The following is a 14,077-nucleotide window of genomic DNA, read 5'->3' as shown; positions in this document are numbered from 1 at the left end:
TCTTGAAGTACAATGCTGTCTGTGATAGGATAATATCTGTCTACATATACAACAACTATTATTCTCATTTAGGCACCAATGATGAGTTGAAGAATTCTACCGAGTTCACTTCCTCAGTCTGACATTCATCAGCTTGGCAATGAACTATGCATGGATAGTTAATGGTGATTAGAATGGGAAATTTGAAACAAAGAGGAAAGAGCAGTAGGTGGGGAAGCTGGCCTTGGGAGTGGAAGTGAAGCTGGACTGGGCAGTGTTTCATTGGGTGGTCTGTAGGGGAGACCACGATTTGGTAGAGCTGACTTGATAGCACCTAACAATGACTAAATATATGAGCAACCAGATACAAGCATATTTCTTTTTTTGATCCTACCCAATTTTTAAATTTGCTTTTGAGCAGCTAATCCAGCCACATTGCACAAGACATTTAAGAGGTGAAAATCTAATAGGAAAAACAATAATTATAGGTGTTGACGGGATCAGTTCTCAGGTATCAGAAGATCCAAAACAAACAATCATATTGATGTGAACAATGGGTTGTCGGAGTGGAGACCCAAAGCTCATCTGTAAACAATGGGATGAAGGGTCACAGGGAAGGGATGAGTGGGAGTCAGCCAGGGTGCGGTATAGCACCGACAAAACATACAGCCTTCCTCTAGTTATTGAATGCCTCCTCTCCCAACACTATTATGAACCCAGTTCTACCTTAAAACTCCAGCTAGACAGGAGCACTTACACTGGTACAGATAAGAGCTCTTGATATATAGAATCCAGGACAGATAACACCCTTAGGAATAGTACCTGGGGTAGTGACACTAGGAGGGTAGGGAAGGGGGAGAAAGGAGGAAGCAGTGGCAATGATCGATGCATTACCACCACCACCACCCCACCAGGGGAATGAACAACAGAAATATGGGTGAGTGGAGACAACGGACAGTGTAAGATATGAAAATAATAATAATAAATAATTTATCAAGGGTTCACAAGGGTGGAGCCAAAATACGATTTGGTTTTAAGATGATCCCTTGAGGGTATCGTTTTGGTTTAACGTTGAAAGATTCTCAATCGTTGGGAGGGTCCGTCGATCCTCCGTGTCTCCATAAAGTCTAGAGTCTGTGAGAACTTGAGAGTCTGCCTTGCATTTCCTCCTCCCCTGGCTCAAAAGCCACCTGTGGACATTTTGATCAAGACATTCGGGCATGATAGCTGGGAACCATCTCATTCAGGCCTCAGTCGGTGTCTCTCGAGCCACAAGTGGGAAACTTCAGAGATTTTTCACATCTATGAGAGGCCGCAGTTGGCAGAAGATGCCTTGTGAAGCTGGGCCTTGCCCCTGTGAGACAAGTGCCCACACCCCAGGGATTGTAAAGCTCTTAAATCCCACAGTTAGGGGCCCAGAGGATCTGAAAACAGCCACTGATGTGTGGGTCTGCGTGGCACGCGGTCCACATTTTGCTTTAGAAATGCCCTTTCTGTCCCTCTGCCTCCTTGAGGGTGCACTAGGCTGCGGCGGGAGGTTGGCAGGGAAGCAAGACGCCTGCCTCCAGCAACTTTCCCCTGTGGACCAAATTCCAGGCAGGGAAAAGGGTCTCTATGGTTAAGATTCAACAAAGAGGAAATCCATCCAAAAGATACATGGTTTTGTTCTTTCTGAGCATTTCTCAGAGCTGAAGTTTTCCGAATCAAGGGTAACAGCAAGAAAACTCATGTTTCATTAAGCCTGCAGCCTGTCCCTTGGGCTTTGGGCTGTGTTCACCTGTCAGGGATGGTCTTCAATCCGCGGAGCCTTTCTCCTGGCCTCGGGCAGGTCTGGCTGTTCTCCAAGAGCTCCGCTTCTCCCAGGAAGCCCCTTCTGTTAGCTTGTTTTCTCTCCCAGCCTGTCTCTGTTGCTAAGAGTTCGGCGGAGGGCAGAGCCTGCGCCGTGGGCTATACCCCCACCCTAGCCTATCCCCTGGTGACACCAGCTTGCCTCTGCCTCTGTCTCCAACTGTCTGCGTCCCATACACATGGCCGGTTCAAAATCAGTGGTGTGAAGTTGCTAGCAGCAACTTGCTAGCGGCAATCTTGTTGCTAGCGGCCAGAGGGTCAGTTCCCACCCATAGCGACCCCAGGCACAGCAGAAGGAAGTACCCTCCGGTCTGTGGTTTCTGCAGCGGAGCCCATTGTCAATCCCTCTCCTCGAGAACCTTCCTCTTTCCCACCTTCCTGCCACTTCACCAAACATGATGTCCTTCTCCAGGGACTGGTCTCTCCTGACAACACGCCCGCTGAAGTCTCATCATCCTTGCTCTGCCCGTATATCTTCCAGCTGTCCTGACCAATTGAATCAAAATTGGAAACCAGCATTTCCCTGCTGCTTCCAGGAAGGAGGCAGGTAGGTGCAGGCCCTTCTTTTGAGGAAAAAGTACATGGGGGCGAGGGGGGATCCTGGAAGACCAGAAAGAAAGTCTGAACACAGGACAATCTCGAAAGAACACAAGGAAAGGGGGAAGCCGTGAGGGGGTGAGTGAGGTACGAAGAATGTGTGGTGAGGGGCTCTCAGGACATGAGGAGCCACCCCCCCGCCCCCGGGAAGTGGACGTGGCCTTAGGGACAATCTCAGGGAGCGGGATGAGTTGGTTATGCTTGGCATCCAGAAGAAAGCAGCTTGTGTCCAGAATTCGTGTGCTGCTTTGGGTGAAACCCGGTGTCCAGGGAGATGGGGGAAATGATCAAGGCTGGGGACCCTGGAGGGGTGTCAATTGGCTTCCGTCTGCAGGTGCCACGGAGTTCGGTCCTGCCTCTGGCAGCCCGATGTGTGTCTGAGGAGAGCTGCACCCCTCAGGGTCCTCAGCAGTGAGATTTCAGAAGAAGATTGCCAGGCCTTTCTTCCACGGTGCCTCGGTGGAAGGACGCCTCCCTCCAACACTTCGGTTAGCAGCCCAGCACATGACCAGTTTGCACCAGCCAGGGGCTTCCTGGCCTCCGTGCAGCCTGCTGTCCGGGAGCGCTTCAGAGAGGTGATGGGGTGCAGCTTTGGCCAGCACTAGAGCAGACCAAGCCGCCACCAGCCGCCCAGCTGGGACTCCACAGCGCCAGCCGTGGGGCCACCACACTGTGCAAGTAGGGGAACGACTCTTTGATGGGTCACAGCTGCTTCATGCACCCACACCCCCTCCACACTGCACACCCCACCCCCGCCCCACACCCACAGCACACACCCTGCCCTGGTTTGACCGGCACCCCACCCCCTCAAACACTGCTTCCCATCTGTAGATCAGTCAGAGTGGAAATGGCAGAGCTGAGTCTGGACAAGGTGGCATCGTGGACTACCAGGTGGGCTGCTAAACACAGGGTCCACAGTTTGAAACCACTAGCCACTCTGCGGGAGGAAGAGGAGGCTTTCTACTCCCACCAAGAGCTACAGTCTTGGAAACCCACAGGGGCAGTTCTACCCTGTCCTCTGGGGTCACTATGATGTCAGACTCAACTTCATGGCAGTGAGTCTGGTTTGGGTTTGACGAGAACACACCAGCAGAGGGATATTTAGACTCTCCGGTGACAGCCTGCCTAGAAGGCCTGCGTCAGGCTCTGGGAAGGTCGGGCAGGCCCTCCTGCAGTTCTGCTGAGAGATGGCTGGGCCAGCATCAACCCTCAGGGCCAGGCTGCAGACAGCAGGCCCCCCGCAGAGCTGCAGGGTAACTAAGAGTCTCTTAAGGGGATTGCAAGGTTTTCCTTCCTCTGTCTCCATGCCAACAGCGAGCTTACAGGAACAGGCTCAGTGTCCATCTCTCCCTCACCCGGGGGTGGGACCGACAGCCCACAGAAGGAGGTTATCAATTCTCTGCTTGACCTGATTCATGGAGCCCTCGGGCCTGACTTGGACTTTGATCATGTCACGGAAGCTGATCACCTTCTGTTTTCAAAAGAGAGAAAAAAAAATCAAAAGCAACAGTAAAACTATAAAGAACCCCAAGCTCCCATTTCAACATGGTTTACCTGCATAATTCATTATTACGTTCATTACCCTCTTCATGCCAGGCAACCATCCGTTTCCAAGTCTTTCATCCCTCTTCTCGGAAGTTCAGCCCCCTAAGCAATGCCTCCCTGCGCCCTCCTTCTGCCCCGGGTAACCCCCGATAAACCTGCATCCTGAGTACTGGCTGCTCTGGATATCCCATCTGGGAGCCCTGAGACTGGAGGGGTGGCACGCTGGGCTGCTATCAGCAAGGTCAGCAGTTTGATTCCACCCGGCACTCGGCACGAGAAAGATGGGGCTTTCTACTCCCATCACCAGTGACAGTCTCAGCCACTCACGTCTACCCTCCCCTATCGGCTCGCTGTGAGCCAGCCTGGACTCGCTGGAAGGGGGTTAAGTTTATTTAGCGCTTCTATTCCAGTGGGAGCCTCTGGTGTTGGTGTGCCTGCCTGTCTTCACTCGGCATGAGGCTCCACACCGAGGCGTGTTCCAGCACATCCCCTCTGTCCCGGGCTCAGCCGCACTCCCGGGAGTGGTCGTAAGGCCATTTGCTTGTCCTCTGTCCTCTTGGTGGACGTTCAGACGGTTTGCACTTCTTGGCTATTGTGAACAGCGTTGCCAAGAGAGCCCTGCCTTCGGGCCAATTGGAAAAGTCTGAAAGAATGAGAAATGGTTGACTCATTTGTAAAAACCAAACCCACACAGACACGCGTGGCAATTTTATGACCGATTTGGTCATGGAAAACGTCCTTTCATCTGCTCAATGTGAACAGATGCGTCTCCATGAAGAAGGTGACCATATGGTTACTTTAAAACTGCCTTCTTTATGGTCGAGTTACAGGTGAGGAATTGAAAGGCTTTCTGGAGCTCCAAGAGTTGAAACCTGGTGGATGTGGGGCTCGAACCCACGCCTTCCACTCTCTGTCCTGCGAGTTTTCAGCTAAGCTAGGTTCTAGAAAGGGTCTCTGACGGTGCGTTTGCACGTAGGGCTGCTAACGACAGGGTCAGTAGTTCAACAACGCCAACTGCTCTGAGGGGGTAAGATGAGTCTTCCGAGTCCCGCGTAGAGCTACAGGCTTGGAAACCCACAGGGGCAGTCCTCCCCTGTCCTATGGAGTCACTATGAGTCGACTCGATGGCAGTGAGCTTTTAGAGAAATGTTCCTACTGCAGGTCATCACTTTGTGGCAGGCAGACCTGGGCACTCGCACAGAGGCCTGCGCAGGAGATTGGAGTCTTGCGTTGGCCCGGTGTCCCAGGGATGACGTCCCCAGGAGGCAAGGTCTGCACCTAGTCCAGCTTTGGTTCTTCAACCTGGTAGGTGCCTCCATAACAGAGATGCCCCAGATGGGTGATTGTAAAGTGCAGACATTTATTTTCTCAGTTATGGGGGCTGTAAGTCTAAACTAGGCTCCTGACTGTGTCAATACCTTCCATGGGCCGCTCCTCATGTTAGTGTTTGCCTGTGTCTGTTTTGTCCTTTATAACACAGAAGTTATTAGATCTAGGACCCACTCAACCTGATCCCACCTCAACTGATGAATTGAGAACACTGTATTAGATGGCATTCCTGAAGGTGATTGTACCTTAGATGGAAGGTAACTATATTAAAGTTTTAAAATTCCACGGACATTGACTGGATTCTGATATATATCCATTTAAGGGGTTTGAAGCCTCGACTTCCTCTCTCAGAGTGGCTGGTGGCTTTGAACCACTGACCTCATGGTTAGCAGCCCAATGTTTACCTCGTATTGCCACCAGTGTAGTACTGTCTCAAAACTCAGACTCACTACCGCCAACTGGATTCTGAGTCTAAGCGACTCTATCGGCTAGGTTGGAGCTGCCCCTGTGGGTTTCTAAGACTAACTCTTTACGGGAATGAAAAGCCTCACCTTTCTCCTGAGACGTGAGTGAACACTTAGAGCAAATCGGTTTTCCATTCAATAATCCCTACGCATTTTGTCGCATGATATTGGCTGTAGTCTTCACAACGTACGAGCACTCTACCCACTTCCTGTGCTTCCTCTTTCCCTTCCTTCTTCTTAACATCCCTTCCTGCCTTCTGAACTTCATCTCCAGGAAAATGCCGCCCTCGATTTCCTAAGGCTGGTTGCCCTACGGAACCTGGGGGTTACTGTTCACCCTCTAGGCCTGAGAGCTTTGTCTGAAAGCTGAGCCTCAGGGGCTGGGGCGGGGAGTGGTGTTCAAGGGTGTGTGTGGTGGGGTGAGGAGGATCAATTTAGGTCCAGGCCTGAAGAGTGGCCAAGGCCTGCTATTTTCACACGCACTGTGGCTGTAATTTACAGGAACCCTGGTGAAGTGCACAGCTGTTAACCATAAAAGGTCGGCAGTTCGAACCCACCAGCAGCTCCTCAGGAGAGATGCGGCTGTCTGCTTCTGTACAGACGTCAGCCCAGGAGACCCACGGGCACGTCCACTCTGTCCCAGGGGTGGCTATGAGTTGGTACCGACTTGATGGCAGTGTGCTTGGCACTCAGGGTTTGGTCGTATTTTACCCCCCCCCCTTTTCTGTCATGCATTAAGCACTCAGCTAGTTGGTGGTGCTGGTGCTGACAGGGAGCCTTAGAAGGAGAAGGAAAAACAAGCACCAACACCAAGCTAGCCCCCCCCCCCCATCTCCACTCCCTCTCCTGCCCCGGGGGCAGAGACAGGAGGATTGCACGGTGGTGGGTTGACCAGGGGCTTTCATGAAAGGGTGGATTCCATGATCTTTTAAAAAAATTATTTTATTGGGGGCTCTTACAACTCTTGTTACAAACCATACATCAATTGTATCTGACATATTCGTACAGATATTCCATCGTTCTTTTCTAGACTTTTACTTTCCATTGAGCCCATGGGATCAGCTCCTCTTTTTTCCCTCCCTCCCCACCGCAACCCTCGTGGCCCCTTGATAGATTGTTAATTATTTTCACATCTCACATCTACCACAGTCTTCTTTCCCCTCTGGTTTCTGTTGTTCTTCCCCTGGATAGGGGTGTGTGGTTACGTGCCATTCAATGCGTTTGGTGGCCTCCCCCCTCCCCACCTCTCCCTTCTTTCTCCCAGCCCTTTTATCTCTATTTCCAGTCCTGTTCCTGGGTTCCATGTGTTGCGAGTTTTATCTCTTTCCTATACCCATGTACATGCTCCCGTCTAGTCTAGATTGGGAGGCGGTATTGAGGTCATGATAGCAGGGGGTTGGGGTGAGGAGGCATCCAGGGATCAGAGGTATATTGCGTGACCCCTTAGTGCTCCATTGCACCTTGATTGACTCACCCCCTCCCTGCGACCCCTCTGTGGGGGGATGTTCCATTGTCCATTGATGGGCTTTGGGTCCCTGCTCCAATGCCCCTCTGTTCTCATCAATGCATTTTTGTTTGTTTAGTGTTTGTTGTGAATCTTCTGATGCCTGTTGCCTGGTCTCAATGATATCTCACAATTGCACTGGCTGGTGTGCTTCTTCCATGTGGGCTTGTTGCTTCACTGTTGGGTGCCGCTTGTTTAACTTCAAGCCTTTAAGACCCCAGGCACTATATATTTTAATAGCCAGGCACCCTCCTCTGTCTTCACCACATCTGCTTATGCACCCATTTTGTCTTCAGCAATTGTGAAGGGGATAGAGGGCGGGGAGGGCATTCCCCCATCTTTTTGTTTTGTTTTTCCTTGAGCTTTTTGAAGCCCTCAGGCTCTGAGAAGACATTGTCCATCCCCCTCCACCCCACCTCAATCCCTCCCCGGCAGGTATGCTCTTGAGAACATTCTACAAGGTTATGAGGATCAGTTCGCTCTGTCGGAGAGCAGTGTTTGGCCAGACCCCAGGGGTAGATGTGGCTGCGGAGCCACGTGTGATTAGCATTTAAAGCAGCTGGTTTTACATAAAGCAGATTAGTGGACCTCCACTAAGTTGAATCCTTATGAGCAAATAAATAAATTATTAAATTAATTAAAAAGAAAAGGTTCGTTCTGTTTCCACACTGTAAATAGACACCCTGCCAAAATTCCAGAGAGGCTTGCTGATGGCAGATGGTTAAGCTCTTGGCTTCCAATAGAGAGCTGGGTGATTGGACACCGCCAGCCTCAATTCTCCCATAAAGAGTTGCAGTCTAGGAAACCCACAGAGCCAGTTCTATGCTGTCCTATAGGTAACTCTGAGTCTGTATTTCTCCCTAAGGGAGAAAGAGGTGGCAGTCTGCTTCCCTAAAAGATTTCAGCCTTGGAGACCCTATAGGATAGGTCTACTCTCCCCAGAGAGTCCCAAGAGTCAGAATCAACCCAACATCAAGGGGTCTGACCCAACTTCCCTCCCCTCCCACCTCATCCCCTATCGACTACAGGGCACATGTTAACCCAAACCTAACTTGTTGCTGTCAACGTTTCCAGCTTGAATGAATGAATGAATGAATCCCTTACTGGTTCTGTTTCTCTAGCGAGCGCTGACAAAGGCTTAACTCTTGATCGGCACCCACTGCCTGCCCTGCATACTCTCCACACCCTGTCATCATATTACCTCTGTGAGCCTCTGAAGGGCCGGTCCCACCTTACAAAGGAGGTGACTCGGACACTGGGAGGGTAGGATGGAGGGCTCATTCTGAGGCCCCAGGAGGAAGACTGCAGTGGGAGGGAGGTGCCACCCTTTCACGCCTGAGCTAGAACTAACTGTCCAATGAGCTGCTCCTAACCCTGCACAGATGGTGGGAAGGGCTCCCAATGGGAAGGGTTGGAATTGCCCACTATGAGCTCAGACTGGGTGGTTGATAATGGGTTCTCGTGGGGTCTCTTTCTTTTTAAATGACTAGTTCAAAATTTAAAAAATTGTCTGAAGTCAGCCTTTTGTTGTTGTTTGGCACCTTCGCGTCAATCCTGACCCATAGCGACCCAGTGCACAACAGGACGCGAGAGTGCACAGGCCTGCAGCATCCTTGCAATTGCTCCCACGCCTGAGCCCATTGTTACAGCCACTGTGCCAGCCCATCTCATTGAGGGCCTTCCTCTTTTTGGCTGCCCCTCCACCTTACCCAGCATGATGTTCCTCTGCAGGGACTGGTCTGTCCTGACAATTTGTCCTAAGTATGTAAGACAAAGTCTTGATCGGTTTGTCCTTTTAGCAGTCTATGGTACTTCCAATATTCTCCCCCAGCACCACAATTCAAATGCATTAATTCTTCTTTGGTCTTCCTTATTCAATGTCCAACTTTCACAGGCATATGAGGCCATGGAAAATACCATGGATTGGGTCAGGAGCACCTTAGTCCCCAAAGTAACATCCTTGCTTTGCAATACTCTAAGTGGTCTTGTGCCGCAGACTTACCTAACAAAGGTGTCTCTTGATCTTTTGACTGATGCTCCCATGAGCATTGATTGTGGATCTAAGCAAGTCAAAATCCTTGACAACTTCCAACCTTTCTCCATTTATCATGATGTTACCTATTGGCCTAGCGTAAGGATTAGGGGTCTTCTGTACATTGAGTTGTTATCCACACTGAAGGCTGCCATCTTGATCTTCATCCGTAGATGCTTCAAGTCCTCCTCACTTTGCACCAGCAAGGTTGCGACATCTGCATATCTCAGGTTGCTAGGAAGCCTCCCTCCAATCCTGATGCCGCGTTCCTCCAGCTTCTCTGATGCTTTGCTCAGCATACAGATGGAACAAGTATGGTGAACGTCAGTCTTCGCTTCCACGAATGTCAAGCTGGCTTTGGTGTGGGCTCCCAAAGACAAGCTGAGCATTACTCCTTGACATCCACCTGATGCTGACTCCCGGCAGCCCCGTGTGCACAGAGTGGAACTACTCCCCAGAGTGTCCAGGACTAAACTTTTAGGAGCAAACTGGCAGGCCTTTCTTCCAAGGACAGCCAATCTTCTAGTTAGTAACAGAATGCTTAACCGTTAGAGCTATGGACCCATTCCTAAGGTGTCCATTATCTGTGGCAATGCTTCTTGGTCCAGCTGCTTTGAGTACTCCATGGCCTTCCACAAGAGCTGCCCACCTGCTCCGCATCTTATTTCTGCGGTGATTAGACACTTTCCCTCCCCACTGAGCCTGCTGTTAGGGACGGAAATAGTAGCAAGGTTGAGGAAGAACCTGAGGTTCGGGAAGAACTCTGGGGTCCAGAGTCAATGTTGGGTACAGACACACCCATTTCCCAACAGGACAGGAAACAGAACTCCAGATGGACAGTGGAAGTCATGGAGCCTGAGGACCTGGGGCATTCAGCTGTCTCATCCACAAGAGCCTGCCATGTGCCCGGGAGTGTGCTGGGTACCGGAGCCTCCACAGCAAGTAGCAGAAGTAGAGTGATAGCATTTCTGTGAGATGAGAAGTACTGTGACTGTGCCCTGTTACAGATGAGGAAACCAAGGCACGGGGTGGAGAACAAACGCACCCAGGTGTACAGATGGAGGGAGAGGAGAGAGGTGTACAGATGGAGGGAGAGGAGAGAGTCAGGCTTTGAGCCCAGGTGGTTTGACTCAGAGCAGGGTCTTCGTTGCACTGTAAATACATCAAGGAACTGACGGCCCGCTGGAAGAGACAGGTAAGCAAAGGAGAAGAGTGAGATGAAGGGATGGGGCCTCTGATGAGGGTGGGGCAGGCAGAGAAGAAGGACATCCACTTGTCTGGTGAGGACTGGGGGCCCCTGGAAGGATTATAGAGAAGGATCTGCCACAGGGGCACCTGTCCTGATCCTGTCCCACCACAGGGACTGGGACTGTTTGCTTATCACATGTCCTGGTGTCCACCCGGGGCAGGGCACAGAGAGAGGTGCCAGTGAGTGCTGGTGTGCTGACTGCCTGTGTCCTCCAAGATCCCCTCCCCGCCATATCTGTATCCCTACAGCCCACATCTGACTATTCTAAGGAACTGGCTCATCTGACTGGAGCTGGCAAGTGCAGATCAGGACTGGAAATTCCCTGTAGGGCAGGCTGTGCAGACGCATACAGAACACTCAAGCAGAATAAGTGCCGTCTAGAGACAGAGGGCCCTCCCCCTCCATTTTTGCCCTTCCGACTTTCAGCTTTGGGGTGAGACGCAACCACATCCTAAAACCAAGCCCATGGCTGTGAGTTGGTGCTGACGAACCGCAATCTTAGGTGATCGTTGTTGTTGATAGGTGCCACCAAGTCAGGTCCTGCTCCTAGCGACCCTGCGCATGACAGAAGGAAACGCTGCCTGGTCCCACGCCATCTTCGTAATAGAGCTCTGCTTGAACCCTTTGTTGCAGCCGTGTGTCGATCCGTCTCCCCACGGATCTTCCCCCGACCCTCTGCGTTACCAAGCATGGTGTCCTTTTCCAGGGACTGCTCTCTCCAATAGCATATCCAAAGGCCTTACGAGGAAGCCTCAACGTCTTTGTTTCTAAGGAGCATTCTGGCTGTGCTTCTTCTAAGAAAGAACCATCCATGATATGTTCAATGTTCTTCGCCAACCCCATAAATTAAGTGCATTGGTTCTTCTTTGGACTTCTTTATTCAACGTCTAACTCTCACGTGCCTAGAGGCAATTGAAAATATCCTGGCTTGGGTCAGGTCCACCTTCGTCTGACAGCAATAACTTTGCTCTTCACACTTTAAAGAGGTCTTAGGCGGCAGATTTGCTCAATGCAATCTGTCACTGGAGGACGCCCTGACTGCTGCTTCTTTGAGTGTTGACTGTGGAGCCAAGTGAAATGAAATCCTTGACAACTTCCGTCTTTTCTCTGTTGTGCATGATGCAGGGAGCCTGGCACGTGAAGAAGAATGCAGCCTCGGGATTGGAGGGCGGCTATTTAGCAACCTTTGATAGGCCGAGGACACAATCGTGCTTGCAGGAGACAAGGAGGACTTGCAGCACTTGCTGATGCAAACCAAGGACTGCAGCCTTCAGTCTGGAGGACAACTCAATGTAAAGAAACCACATCCCACCACAGGACCAACGACAACATCACGGTCACCGGAGCAACCCTAGAGGACAGAAGGAAACGAATTTTGAACCACAAACCTTTAATTAGCAGCGAGTGCTTAACCAGTGGGCCACCAGGAATCCTTTTTGAAAATGTTTTGGAGGGGCTATGTTGATGGGGGGTGGGGTGGGGGAGGGACTTACAGTGAGAGATGGGCAGGGCCTGCAGTGACAGGATGGCTATAGGGGTGAGAGGTGGGAGGGGCTGCAGTGAGGTGGCAGTGGTTCCAGTAAGAAGTTAGAGGGCCTGTGGGGAGAAAGGAAGTGGTGTTAACAAACCCAGGGACAAGGGAACAACAAGTGATCCGATTCAGTGGTGAGGAGGGTGAAGGAGGCCTGGTAGGACTTGATCAAGGGTAATGTAACCGAGAGGAATTACTGAAACCCAAATGAAGGCTGAGCATGGTAGTGGAACAAGAGGAAAGTAAAAAGAAATAGAGGAAAGATCTAGGAGGCAAAGGACAATTTTAGAGGTCTGAATAAAGGCATGGACATATGAAAATATATTATGAGGCTGGGGAAATAGATCTATGTGTATATATTTACAGGTTTAGTATTAAGGTAGCTGATGGAGTTGGGGGCCTCCACTCAAGTACTCCCTCTATGAAAGAAGACTTTGTTCTATTAAACTGGCATTCCATGATGCTCACCTTCCCAACACCATTGCTGAAGACAAATGGGTGCATAAGCAAATGTGGTGAAGAAAGCTGATGGTGCCCAGCTCTCAAAAGATATAGCATCTGGGATGTTAAAGGCTTGAAGTAAACAAGAAGCCATTTAGCTGAGAAGCAGGAAAGCCCACATGGAAGAAGCACACCAGCCTGTGTGATCATGAGGTGCCAAAAGGATCAGTTATCAAGCATCAAAGAACAAAAAAAAATTCATATCATTGTGTGCTCACTCCCCGATATGATTGCTGAAGACAAAAGAGTGCATAAGCAAATGTGGTGAAGAAAGGTGATGGTTCCTGGCTATCAAAAGATATAGCATCTGGGATCTTAAAGGCTTGTAGGTAAACAAGCGGCCCTCACTAAGTGCTTTAACCTTTCTCTGGGCTCTTTGGGGGCTGAGACTATTGAGAGAATGATGGGCCTAGCTGGTTGTCAGAATCGCAGGAAGCCAGGGTGCCACGGGGGAGGCATGCTAAGGCCCTGGGCTTGGCAGCAGCCACACTTGGGACTTCAGCCAAGGAGGAACCTTCACATTGCCCTTGGACTGGGCAAGCATGGCCAGTGAGTCTCCAGGGGCACCCAGGAGCTGCGATGCCTCTCCCATGCACTCCACCTGACTCGAGCGGATCCTTAGGCAGTGTTGAACTGCCCCTGTCAGTTCCCGAGACTAGAACTCTATCGAAGTAGACAGCCTCCTCTTTCTCCTGCAGACAGGTGATTTCCAGCTGCTGGGCGGCCCTCTGATGTTAGGGGGCATTTTCCACCTCAGGGGCCGCCGCACGCAGCTATGACACCTGGGAGAAGTCCCTGGGGATGGCGGGGGCTCTGTTCCTGATTTCCAATGGGGTCCTTTATCCAGCCCTGTAGGTCCCTGTGCCTGCTTGGTATTTGTTGATGCTCATGCTACAGGCAAGGAGCCCTGGGACACAATGGTTAAGAGCTTGACTGGGGACCAAAAGGTTGGTGGTTCAAACCCAGGCAGGAGCTCCTCTGGAGGAAGACTTGGCCAGCTGGTCCTGTAATTCAAAGCCTAGAACCCCTATGAGGGCAGTTCAGATGGGACCTTCCACTGGAAAGTGAGGGGCTCTCTGGGGATTAAACACACACACGGCTAAGACTTTCGAAAGCCATCTCCAAATTGAAAATCCGTCTGGCCTAGGAGAAGGGCTTTATGTTCCTGGGCTCCCAGAGGAGGACAAGCAGACTTCACTCTCAGCAGGAGGGTGGGCAGCACATGGTGGCGGGAGGTTGCCTTTGCGACCAGAGTGTTGGCGATCGAGGGAAGGCTCTTAGACAATGCCCCTGGTTTGTGTGATGTGAGCTGCTGGGGACTGGGACTTCACACACTGCGAGTGTATGGTTTGTTTGATTTTTAGGGCATTATTGGACTAGATAATCGCCTAAAAATATCTAGTCTAATAATGACCTAAAATTTAAACAAAACAAAAAAATAGGAACTCTGGTGCTGTACTGGGTACTCACGGGGCTGTGATTTGAAAGACCAGCAGTT

This window comes from Tenrec ecaudatus, chromosome 7 (genome assembly GCF_050624435.1).
Source record: "Tenrec ecaudatus isolate mTenEca1 chromosome 7, mTenEca1.hap1, whole genome shotgun sequence".
Classification (NCBI taxonomy): domain Eukaryota; kingdom Metazoa; phylum Chordata; class Mammalia; order Afrosoricida; family Tenrecidae; genus Tenrec; species Tenrec ecaudatus.
The sequence above is the reverse complement of the archived record's forward strand: the minus strand, read 5'-3'. Positions refer to the sequence as shown.